This window comes from Malus domestica, chromosome 16 (genome assembly GCF_042453785.1).
Source record: "Malus domestica chromosome 16, GDT2T_hap1".
Lineage (NCBI taxonomy): Eukaryota > Viridiplantae > Streptophyta > Magnoliopsida > Rosales > Rosaceae > Malus > Malus domestica.
This window is the reverse complement of record NC_091676.1, coordinates 21,012,664-21,026,004: the sequence shown is the minus strand read 5'-3', so window position 1 is coordinate 21,026,004 and position 13,341 is coordinate 21,012,664. Positions and strand designations below refer to the sequence as shown.

The 13,341-nt window shown below is 36.0% G+C and overlaps 1 long non-coding RNA gene across 1 annotated transcript; it reads right to left on the bottom strand.

Annotated features, from left to right (window-relative positions):
• Positions 1–646: 646 nt before the first annotated feature.
• Positions 647–3,096, bottom strand: LOC114821920 (uncharacterized). Its single transcript, XR_003769770.2, has 2 exons — positions 2,731–3,096; positions 647–1,110 (listed from the first exon to the last, which is right to left on the bottom strand). It is a non-coding gene; the product is annotated as an uncharacterized lncRNA (long non-coding RNA).
• Between the last annotated feature and the right edge of the window lie 10,245 nt (positions 3,097–13,341).

Sequence of the window (13,341 nt, the reverse complement as noted above, 5' to 3'; positions counted from 1 at the left end):
ACCAAAACAGTGTTTGACTTTAGGGTAAAATTTCTTGGAGCTTATATTAAAGGAAAATGAATGAGATGTGTATATATTAGGAATGCAAGTAATGACTAACAAAAAAATAATAAATCCATTGGGGGCTTTGAATTGAAGCATTGATTTGTTCTTAAATATAAGAATTTTGTCACATTTACTTAGTTTTTATTGTTGATAGTAGTATGTTACAAAAACAATAGGAAAATATGAATGAAAAGATTATCCAACTTGTAACTTAATGTTGTAGTAACATATACTATAATAAACTCAACTTCGAAGTCAGAAGTTGTTGCTAGTCTAACGGTTCATCTGTTTTTAGTCTTGAAATATGTTTAAAGTTAAAACCTCTAAAAAAAAGGTCGTACCCAGTGCACAAGGCTCCCGCTTTACGCAGGGTCTGGGAGAGGTGAATGTCGGCTAGCCTTACCCCCATTTATGGAGAGGCTGCTCCCAAGTCTCGATCTGAAGAAAAAAAAAGTTATATAGTCAGGTCTTATGCAACATTCCTTAGATGGATAGATCTACGGAATTTGCATGAGTGACTACACGAACACGTGATTCTCTATCTGCATGGTTCCCCCTCTCCACAAATAAAAAAAAATTGATATTCACGTTGGCCATCCAATCTCAAAATGAAGATAATCATTTCATAATATTATAGATAGTTAATCCAACCAAAAGTTTCTATCCCACATGAACATTGTGTCTCTTTCAACTTTCAATTGAGAGTGAGAGATGATGAGATTGGATAGAAACTGAACTGTAGAATAAGGCAATAGAGCAGTAGACACCCATGGCTTTGTATGATCTCGAAACTTATTAATCATGACTAGTAGTCTAAAGGCTACAATCCCCCTCAAAGGCATGATGCTCATCCCACCAGTTGAGGTATCCATGTACCTCAAAGCACTTCTTAGAAAAGTGATCTCCACCACAAGATGCACACTTTTAGCTTCTTTTGAAAGTATCGGCCTTGGCACTTCACATAGGCCTTGGGTAAGTAGAAACATGGGAAGCAGCCATAGAAGATCGACGGGCATGGACTTTGCAAGGTTTGGCAGCCACATCACATACACCAAGCATAAAAGACTACAAGAGAACCGAGTCAATTGAGGATAAAGGCCACCAAGAAAATCATAAACACGATCACCATCGACTTCTCTATGTCGAAGAGCCACATCATCATGAAGATTGGTGAGCTTGTTAGGGCACAAACAATCTATATCTTGCCAAATCAAATGCAACTTCTCATAAAACAATTCACAGTTTCACCCATTTGACAAAGTATATACATATTATCGACACAGTTGGTACATTTTTATCGCTATTTTCGTCTAACAATAGTATTTCCATAGCTTTGATACTATGCTAAAAAAAATATTTTTCTTTATAATTTCATGCACACGTTTTTTCTTCTTCATATATATGGAGGTATCTGGGGAATAGCAAAATAGTAGGCCAACCGAAAACATGAAATAAATCAACTCTAACTGAACAAGCAAACCTGGGGAATAGCAAAATAGTAGGCCAACCGAAAACATGAAATAAATCAACTCTAACTGAACAAGCAAACCTAAAGCCAGAGAAACCTAATCAGCAATCTTGTAAATAAAATCGATAACTTTTTGCACAATACTTAAAAAAATCAGCAATCTTGTAAATAAAATCGATAACTTCCAACACTTGTCTCATCATTGGATTTAGTTGGTCGTCTCCTCCTCTAGTTTAAGACTTTTCACATTTCAAGTAAGTGTGGACTCTAGAATTACAAGGCCTACGTGATGCGCATATCGAATAATTATGAGCTAATTATGTCCTTCTTGTGAATGTGGGTATGCCAACTCACAACCGAGCTCGGTCAGATGAGTAGAATAGGTTTGGTGGTGATGGTGTTGAATGTGCTGCTAACTTCTACACTTGAGCGATTATGGCCAAGGAAGGAACACGTCTCGGCCTTGGTTTTAGAGCGATTATAACAGGATGGATCTCATGGCATGTTAGGGTTAATATTACACAAAGCATGAAATTTGAATGTTACCAAAATCCTACATATTCTAAACTTGAATGCAAGATATTTATTTTAAAGATTTTATGTGTGAGCGGGATTTGTACTACAAATTATTACTCATTAAGCCCCTAGCTAACATTTCTTTTTTCATATATAAGGAACTACAATTGCAAACTAGAAATCTCAACCAACATCCCACCTCTACATCATATAATAATAGTAATCAAGAACTATTAATTTTATCACAATCAGTGCCAGTTTTAGGGTTAAAAACTTGAGTTAAAAACCACAACGATATTAATTTAATCACAAGCAGTTTGAAAGTACAACCACAGAATTTTTTGAGTTAAAAACTTTAAATATCACCATGTCTGCAAATTTACACAATACATAAAATAAAATAAAAAACCTTCAAGCTAACCTGATCCTTTGGGCGTTCAGCGTGTCTACAAATTTACACAATACATAAATTCCCAATTCAAACATCAAGAAATGCCCAATTGAAACATTAAGAAATGCTCAATTGAATGCCCAATTCAAGCATTTAAGAAATGCCCAATAAGGTCAGAGATTGCAGAAAACCCTAAATTTCTAAATCTAGAAAATTAATCAGAGAGAATAGGAAATTGTAGATAACCGTAAATCCCTAAACCCAGAAAATTAACCATAGTTAACAATTAAGGGTTCAGAAATTATGTTACCTGAAATTGGGAGGAGATGAGATGATGGTGGCCGATTTTGATTCGCATGATGATGGTGTTGTTTTCGACGGCGGTGATGGGTGGTCACTATTGGGCCAGAAGATGGCGATGGATGGCTGCTGTTGAGGACTCGACGCGAGCTCAAGTCACGACTGAATGAGATGCGAAAACTGAATGACAAGCCATGAAAAAAAATAGGGCAAAAGACTGTTTACTACCCTCATGTTTCATGGTTTTCAACATTTAGTACATCAATTTTTTTTCGTCTCAGAGTCATACCTAAAGTGTAAATTTTAGGACAATCTTATATATCCGTTACTCAAACTGTTAAGTCAGCTGTTAACTGTGACGTGGCGGCCATGTGGCCAATGACTTGGCGCCACGTGTCATCCAGGTGGAAATTTAAAAAAAATTTATAAAATAATATATATATATATATATATATATTATAAAATTAAATTAAAAAAAAAAAAAACCGAATCTGGGTAGATTCGGAAGAGGAAGAAGAAGAAGAAGAAGGAGAAGGAAGGAGGAAGAAGAAGGAAGAAGAAGAAGAAGGAGAAGGAAGAAGAAGGAGGAAGAAGAAAAAAAAAGGAAAAAAAACTGGGCAGATTTGAAGAAGAAGAAGAAGAAGAAGGAGAAGGAAGAAGGAGGAAGAAGAAGGAAGGAGGAAGAAGAAAAAAAAAACTGGGCAGATTCGAAGAAGAAGAAGAAGAAGGAGAAGGAAGAAGGGGGAAGAAGGAAGGAGGAAGAAAAAAAAAAAAAAAACTAGGCAGATTCGAAGAAGAAGAAGGAGGAAGAAGAAGGAAAAAGAAGAAGAAGGAGAAGGAAGGAGGAAAAAGAAGAAGGAGAAGGAAGGAGGAAGAAGGAGGAAGAAGGAAAAAAAAAAACTGGGCAGATTCGAAGAGGAAGAAGAAGGAAGAAGAAGAAGGAGAATGAAGGAGGAAGAAGAAGAAAAAAAAAACTGGGCAGATTCAAGAAGAAGAAGAAGAAGGAGAAGGAAGGAGGAAGAAGGAAAAATAAAAAAATAAAAAAATAAAAAAATAAAAAAACTGGGCAGATTCGAAGAAGAAGAAGAAGAAGAAGGAGGAAGAAGAAGGAAGAAGAAGAAGAAGGAGAAGGAAGGAGGAAGAAGGAGGAAGAAGAAAAAAAAATGGGCAGATTCGAAGAAGAAGAAGAAGAAGAAGAAGAAGAAGAAGAAGAAGGAAGAAGAAAAAAAAAATGGGCAGATTCGGAAGAAGGAGAAGGAAGAAGGAAGAAGAAGAAGGAGAAGGAAGGAGGAAGAAAAAAGAAAGAAAGAAAAAAAAAAACGAATCTGCTACCCAGATTCAGTCAGAGGAACAAGAAGGAAGAAGAAGAAGAAGGAAAATGAAGGAAGAAGAAGGAAAAAAAAAAAAGTTTTTTTTTAAATTTATTTATTTATTATTTTATAATATATATATATTTTTTTTTAATTTCCACGTGGATGACACGTGGCGTCCAGTCATTGTCCACATGGGCGCCACGTCACCGTTAACGGAAAACTTAACAGTTTGACTAACGGATGTATGAGACTGTCCCAAAATTTACACTTTAGGTATGACTCTGGGACGAAAAAAACTTGATCTACTAAATGTTAAAAACCACGAAACATAAGGGTAGTAAACAGTATTTTGCCCAAAAAAATATATATTTTGAAAACTTTGAGTTTTAATGATAAGAACAAAATAAATGATAAAATGAATAGTATCAGGATTGATTTTTTAATATAAAAATGTAATTTTTCATTAAAATAAACTGTATCATTTTCGTTAAAGTTCCCTAAAAAAATCCAATGTTGGGGAGTTTTGGAAATTGATTAATTATATATTAATCCAATCCATTATCCCATGTTAAATACGGGTCGGGTTGGGGCCCATTCCCACTTATTTGTAGACTTGCATCGCCTCGTTCCGTTTTGTCTCTCAAATTTTTGTACCCACCCGGACCTTTAGGTCCAGGACTTGTTTGCAAACCCCTAATATCGGATATGTCACAAAAACATGCGCACACGAAAATCACGACATGAATGTCATGTCTACTTACGCGTGTGATAATTGACTTTTCTATTTTATTGTTTATTTTTCTGTTTGATAATATATTATTTATTATTTATTTTTAATTATACTTGCTAGTTATTATTATTTTTATTAAAATATTTTAAAAATTACTAAATTTACTAACCACCCATGCATAATCCCACTAGGTGGGTGCTTTTTATTGTCTTTTCAAATGATGTAATTTTACTATTTTGTACTCTATTAATTATTATTTTTTTCTTTTGAAATTCTAATAGGAGAAGGGCAATTTTTGAGATTATAAAAGGTTCATCCTTGTGCGGCTCATCCTTTTTTATATACTAGTATATGCCCATATCCAAAGTGTGGGTGAACATTTTTGCTATTTGTTTTTAAAATGGAAGGAGAGAGAGGGAGAGACTTAAGATAGAACGTGAGAGTGGGGAGAGAGGTTTATTTATTATTTATTATTTTTTTAATTAAATATATTAAAATCACATGTAAGTGAGGATTTAATATAAAATAGCAAAATTTTGGTTGTGTGAAATTACATTACTATCCATATTATTTATTTATGATCAAATTTGATTAGAGGGTTAGAATGATATTTTATGGGATTTTGATTGACAAAGAAAGTTCTATTAATTTGTAGAAAAAGGAAGAAAAAATAAAAGAAATAAATATTGTTTGGTTTTTTGCACAAAGGGTAAATTCATTAACACAGCAACATAATTACATAGAAAGAGACCCAATTACAATTAGCACAACAACATACAATTGTACCTCCAAAGTGAAGCCAAAAAAAAATCCCAAACAAAGTTCTGGGCCGAAAACAAAAGAGAAACCAGAAACCGAAACAAGCCTTATGAACTTGCTACCTCCGCCGCCTTCGGAACGCCAACTACCAACCATCTCAAATAATCGCTCCCAACAGACACCTGAGATCAGGCCAAACAAAGTCCTCGAGCTGGATGAAGAGAAGACTCCAACATCCTTCAAAATGCACCATCGAGATCGCCACCACAAATCAACAGAAACCAGTGGGAAGAACTAGCTCCGCAAGTAGCAGTGACAGTAATATTGCCAACGAAGGCAAAAAGATGGAAGGAGGTGGTGTGAACACCTGAACCGAAACTCTACGCACCTTCTGAGAGGAAAGTGATAAATCGCGTTGATGATTTGTGGGAGAAGGTCCGGTTGTTATCAATGAAGGATTGAGTCTATGAGGAGGAAGGGTAGGGAGTGGATTCTTGGAGAGCATGGAGGTGGAGGCGAATTAGGGCCAAAAGAAGTTAGATATAAATAGGGGTGATGGATGAGATGGATCCAGCCAACAAACAGAGGAAAAAGCGAATTGATAGAGAAACAAAAAGAAGGAAAAAAAAAACATGAGGAAGGACTACCACCCGACCCCAGCCAGAGCTGGGATCGACCGTGGCAAAGGAAAGGCTTGACGGAAGGACACTCACACAGGGTTGAGAAAGACTCAGTGAGAGAGAACGACTCTAGGGGGGGATTATATGTATACGATTACGGTCTTAAAAATTCAATCAAGAAAGAAATATTGTTTGTGCGTTCACTTGTGAGTTGTACGCTATTAAAACTTGTCACCTTATGTTTCATACACACACAATAATTTGTGCGTACGTATGCTATCTTACTTGTCAATGAGTGCAAACTATTGATAAGATTATTCATAATACATAAAAAAGTAGGATTGCACAAAAACAGAACTTCATGAAAGAAAACGGTCACATAGTATTATTATTTAGCATCACATTAGTCCATAATATATACAATCGGTTGTATTTACAATGAAATTATTCTGATGTTTATACTAGAACAGAAAAACAGCTACAATTAATAATTATATATGTATACAACCGGTTATATTGATTGTATACAACTACAACGAAGAATTGCTCTGGAAATTCAGAAAAACGGCTACAATAAATAATTGTTCATGCATGATTCAAAGTTTCAATGCCAAATCCAAATAATCAGATTTGGCGTTACCACTAGCATCCAACCCAAAATTAATTGATGGAATAGGGCGCTCCAACTGACTGAGGAACGGCCTGGTACAGTCACTATAGTTCTCCTCCCTCACCACATGTGCCATTTGATTACCATATGGCATCATCATGTGATGTGATGCAGCGGCTCCTGAGTTAACATTAGGGTTTCTTGGCAACGAATAATGAGGAACTTGTGGTTGTTGTGCACATGGAAGTTGATAATGAGGTTGTGGCGGCGGCAGCGGCGGGGTTGTAAAACCAATTTGGTTATTAGCTCCATGAAAAAGGCTTCTTTGATGGAAAGGGTTGGTCAATGGAAATATAGGAACGGGTCGGGTCGGAGCGTTGGACGAGATGAAGGCGTTGATGTTGTTTGGAAGATTATTAAGTTGCCTTAATCTCCCGGTGGTGCGGTCACCATCGCCCATGTGAGAATCGATGTGCGATATGAGAGCTTGAGTGCTCATAAACACACGGTCACATAGTCTGCATGCAATTTGTGTTAGATCAGTTGCCCTAGGTGGTGCAGGGTCTGATGAACCAAGCATGTTTCCTTGCCTCAAGTTCCAGTTGTAGCGAGACATGGTTGAGCTTCGAAAGAGAAGAAAATGGAATAGGGTTTCAGGGTTTCTTTCCTTTTGGGAGCCCTGGGATTCTAGGAAGGGTTGGTGCACATACTTGGGGTATGAAGGAAATTTATATGCAGTGTTTACCCATTCCAGAATGGCATGTAACTTGTCGTTGCATGCAAATTAATTACATTTTCCATGAAAGGTTTTGTTGTCTATACAGACATTTAATGCATTCTACAAAAAAGCTTTGACTCAATGCTGCTCTTGAATTTGTTACCAAAATATCACCCGAGTGTTTGGGTGATAATGGAAGGTTTATGAATGAGAAAAAAATGAAAATTTAGAAAATATATAGTTTGTTTATTGAAAAATCTATGGGACAGCCAAAAGAGTTTTTCTGTTAGACATTTTCTCCCAAAAAAAGAAAAAGAAAAAAAAAGAACAATAATAAAATTAGTAATTTCGAAATTGTTTCAAAAAAATTGAGAACACTAACAATACAGAAAAATTGATTATCTCAAATCCATTTTTCTGTCATTTCGTTATGAATTTTAACATTTTTTTGGTAGTTTATAAAAGAATTTCAATGGCCTTCCATATCCTCTGCTGCTGAATATCCAAATAAAAAAAAAAATTAAAGAAAGAAAATCAATTAGTACATGATATTTGTCTGTATTTTTAGTCACACGAAAGATTATGGTATTTGTCTTATGCTCTGCTCCTCTCTCCCAAACTGTCAGTGATAGTATCTGCTTATCTGGTCGTAGGATTTCATTCCTTTTATGAAATCAAAGACTGATTTTTAATAGTACACATAATTATTAGCACACGCCTAAAGCAATATGATAAATTCGAATTAATGATGCGAGGAAGGCATGGCACTTAATGATTCAAAATGGATAATTCAGTAGACCATTAATTTCTTCAACTAAGATGGGTATATCTCTTTAATGGAAATGTAACCACTTTCATCATTTGAGCGGCTATGTAAGGAATACGGGCCATAAAAACTCATACATTTCAGTCTTCCTTTGATCATCATCGTACGATTCATCAACGCTATGAATCTAACTCAAGATATGCCTTGTGAAATACAGCGCCTGAAATTCATCTCTAACTACTGACCCACACTGTGGTGGCAAAATGTATTGATTGACACTTGTAAGTTAAGAGGATGTTAACTACTTTTTGGGGCTCATTCTACAATGTCATTCATAATTTGAATCGTTCATCAAATCATTTGAACAAATTAATTAGCCAAAACGAAAAATCGTTTTACCGTTTGAATGTTTTTTTTTTTTTTTTTTGTCAAACCGTTTGAATGTTCTTAGATTGGAAAATTTTCATTTTTTATAGGGAACATTTTGTTCGTCTGGTTTATAATTGTTCAATGTCTAAATGTTGTTTGGTTTAGCTATATTTTTTAAAGATGATCTTCGAGTGATGATATTTTTTGGCGAAACGATAGCATTTTTATTTTAATATAAAACAACAACACAAACTTCAAAGAGCACGCTGCGGATGAAATATGCTAGGTGGTTTCAAACCAAAGGGACTTTAACGTAACAAACAAGGCCAACTTAGCCAAACTAGTAGCCATCATAATGGTGGATTTATGAATGAGCATGGCAAACTTGAGAAGAAGCAAGGGAACGCAATCAAATCATGAAATCATCAACTACCAAACTCACATAGACTGATTGGCACTCTGAAACGACTGAACTTCAATCATAATAACTAAAAATTCAATCACTTCACTAACTAGCACCTGAGAAATTTTGCATGTAAAACCCACCACATAACTAAAAACATAACACTTATTGAATACACGTAGCACTGATTTCAAAAATGAAATGCAAAAAGCAACATAGGGAGTATGTCCCAACGACATAAAAAAAAATACTAAAAGAAAAAATGGACTGTTTCTCTTGAGCCCAATATCAGATCAGCCAAGCGTTGAGCCATCCCCTCCTGAGCTGCGTTGAGCCTGATGCACTACCTTCTATTTCCCGCGTGTGGCCGCTTCGCCAATTAGATGTGAAAAATGCATTTATGCATGAACATCTCAGGAAGATATTTATATGTCTAAACCTTCGGGGTTTGTCAATCCTGCTTGTCCACATTGTGTATGCCATCTTCAGAAATCCTTGTATGATCTCAAACAATTCCCCTGTGCTTGGTTCCACCAGATTAATTCTTTCTTGTTTCATCTTAAATTTCGGCGAAGTCAAGCTCATTCTTCCCTGTTTATTTTTTACCGTGCCTCCTCTAATATTCATTTGTTACTATATGTTGATGACATTCTTATCACCGGCAACTCTAATGCTTTTCTTATTGAGTTTGCTACTCTTATTGCCCAACAGTTTGACCTCAAAGATTCGGGTCTCCTAAGTTATTTCTTAGGCTTACAGGTTACATGTCACCCTATTGGTCTTCACAGCAATTAGATGAAGCAAAAATTTGACATGCTCACACATGCAAACCTGCTTCTATGCCACTTGTCGCCAAATTTCCTTCACATTTTAGAGAGATTTTTCAATGTGACCATCACACGAAGTGGTACACCACATGTTCCTATATAAATGGTGGGTTATGTGTATTAAAAGATTAATAACTTAAAAATTAAAATCTTCCAAAACTAAAAATTTCTCCACATTTTATGTGTCTCACCTGGCTTCTCCTACTCCATATCACGAGTTGGTTAGCTTCGTACAGTGTCTCACTCACTCTTACTAGCTGTGATATTTTTAATTTTTTTTTGTCAATACACTTGTCCAATTTATGAGATCACCTCGCAATAATCATACGATTGCTGCCAAACGGATTCTCTACTATGTCAAGGGTATTATGGAGGATTCTCTGCTATGTCAAGGGTACTATGGAATTTGGCATCACGTTGACTACTCAGCTTGCCTTTGCTACCTTATCTGCTTACATAATAATGATTAGACTAGTTTTCTGGTTATCTTGTTTATCTTGGCTCTAACCTCATTTTTTGGTGCTCCAAAAAACAGCCGAATATGTCTCACTCCAGCGTTTGAATTCTAATATCGTGCTCTTGCTCATGCCTGTCGAAACCACAAGGATTTGTTTTCTACTTCATGAGATTGGTATCCGCCTATATTTTCATGTCCTTCCACATTGACAATCTTAATGCCACTTACCTTGCTTTTAATCTTGTTTATTATGCTCACATGCCACATTGAACTTGATTATCACTTTGTTTGTGAAAAGTTGGCCTTTAGCAACCACGTGTTTGTTATTTTTCTTCTACTAGTCCTGCTGATCTCCTTGCTGATCTTCTTACCAAGGCTCTTCATCAGCCACGTTAAACTAAGAAAAATTATTTCATAATCATCTTTCTAAGTATTGAGTATATATATTCCATTGTACTCAGAAAACAAGATATTCGATTACTTGAGAAACCTGAAGTAGAAAAAAATTAATCGACCAAGAAGATATGAAACCAAGATAGACAAACATTGAGAGGACCTAGATCTTGCCGAGATGGAAAAGAGTTGAAATTCAGTCTTGAAAGGATGGAAGGTGGGTGGACAAAGATGGCGGCCTGTGGGGTAAGAGGTTGCCACCAGGCCTAACCGAAAGCAAAGCGGTTGGCAGCTATTGTGCGCTGAAGTCTAGGTTTCTTAGAGTATCTTCAAAGGAGATGTCAAATTCAAAATATTAAATTTAAATTGGATGGCTGACTTGGCAATTTAGCATGTTGTTATTATTTTCCTTCCACCTAATATGCCAAATTTTATTGCTTCATTTATGTTTTTTTTTTAAACAAAAATAATAAAAGTTGGGTTGTTGTTGATTTAAAAATAGTAAAATAATACTTAAATATGCTAGCATTTAAGGTAAGACAAGTAGAATGCTTTTGGAAATAGCAAAAATAAAATTTGAAGGCAGCTTCAAATTGGACATCTCTTTGTCCATCTCAGCTTAGCCTTATTTTCCATGTCATCTTTGACATCTCGATTGGAATAAACAATACGTCATTTGTTACCGTTATATATCTATGTGGCATTTTTAACATCTCCTTTGGAGATGGTCTTAAGGGGGTATTTTAATATTTATACTATTTTAAGTTGGTATTTTTTTTTATTGCAGTGGACTAATTTGCATTGAATATATTAGGAGTGATGATCTTTAAAATGAACGGTTCATGATATTACTTTGTGAGAAATATGCCTAATGAGAGTGCTCAAATGCTAACAAGTTAGCAAGTTAATACGACGTAACTGCTCGTTTAGGTTCTTGTTCACTGAACATCCTTACAAAAATTCACTCAAATCAAAATTTTCTTCGCTCAAAAGGAGATGAATTAAAGGGAGAACCCACATGTACAATCAATTCTGAAGAGATCAAAAACATAAGCATGACTGGCACTCGCAAGAAGAGTGTGATCCCAAATATAAATGTTGCTAATATTAGTTCCTACACTAGTAACAACATCTGTGAGAAAATTGATCCTCCGAAAAAATGTGCTTCTAAGAAATTGACTGAAACGATGACCCCAACCATTTGATGTCCTGGATAATAAATCATAGTCTCCAAGGGGTCTTGCTTGTTTTCAACTGCATCAATGACAAATTTAGAATCACCCTCCACACAGATATTCATAAACTCCTTATTCCTTGTAGCTTTTAGGGCATCACGTAAAGCAAGAGCTTCCTCAATAGAAATTATGTTTCTCCAAAGCTTCTCACACCAGCAAAGATGGGATTTGCATTGTCATCACCAATGACAAAGCCTGTAGTAGCCTTGTCACCAACAACAACCCATCAAAATTAATTTTTAAATAGTTTGCCCCTGGTGGATTCCATCTAATGTTGGGTTGGTCAAGCCCATACATCTTGTGAAGTCTAGACTTTTAGGTTTGACTTTCCTTGTCAACATTGTAAGTGTACCACATGCTCAATCTAGCTTTAGGTTGTTTTCTGTTTATGGGGTGTGTTTGTTGTGAAGAAATGCAAAAGGATGGGACGCATATCACTTCAAAAGGTTTGTTCATGCATGTGCATTCCACATCTACATTCCTACTTCATTCTAACTAGTTTAGTTGTCTAGTCAGGCTTGCGCACAAATTTCCAAGAAGTTAGGCATGCAAATTAAGACCTACCCACATGGGCTTTCTGACAACTTTCTGCCGACAGTCAGATTTCAGCTCTTAATCTTTTCTGATCAGTTTGTAGGATGACATGTGTCCTTGGTAGGTAAAAACAAACCAAAGCTTTTGGGGTTAAGATCCCTAACTGGTTCCTTAGTTTTTTTGGGGTTTTCAGATTATATTTTCTAGAGAGAAGTCAGAGAGCGAAAGGCTTTAAGACCTTACCTTCCTCTTCGTTCTTCATTTTGAAGGAAAATATTTGTGAAACTAGTTCATTTGAGCAACATTTATGCAAGCAATTAACAATTAAAAGGCAGAATCATGCTTGTATGAACTCAAAAATAAAACTTTACCCATGAAATTCAAGGCCTGGTAATTGTGGTGAATCAAGACTCAACTCAAATATTAAAGAAAGGAGTTGAAAAACTTTTATACCTTTGAAGCACTTCTTTGCTTAGCAAAGGATATTCGCCCATGTGAGGGCCTTCTTTCCTTAGTCTCCTTGCTCCTTGACTCCATGGATGTGGATGGAGGAACTTTGCTTTTTGGCTCCATGACTTCTTGGATGGATGAAGGAATGGATTCTCCAAGTTCCCAAAATAGGGAACCTCTAAGTCTCCATACCAAAGAGAGCATTGAGGAAGAGATGAGTGACCTAGAGGAAAAAAGATTGCTAGCTATTTTCCTCTAGGGTGGCCGGCCTCTTAGAGAGAATGAGAGCTTGTGTTCTCTCCAATTTCCTCAAAGAAAACCCTAATGATGAAATGGCTATACAGATGCATTTATACCACCTCACATTTGAGTGGCAAACTTGCAATTAAGCCAAGTTCACTACCCCTTACTCTTATGGCCGGCCTTGATGGGTTTAT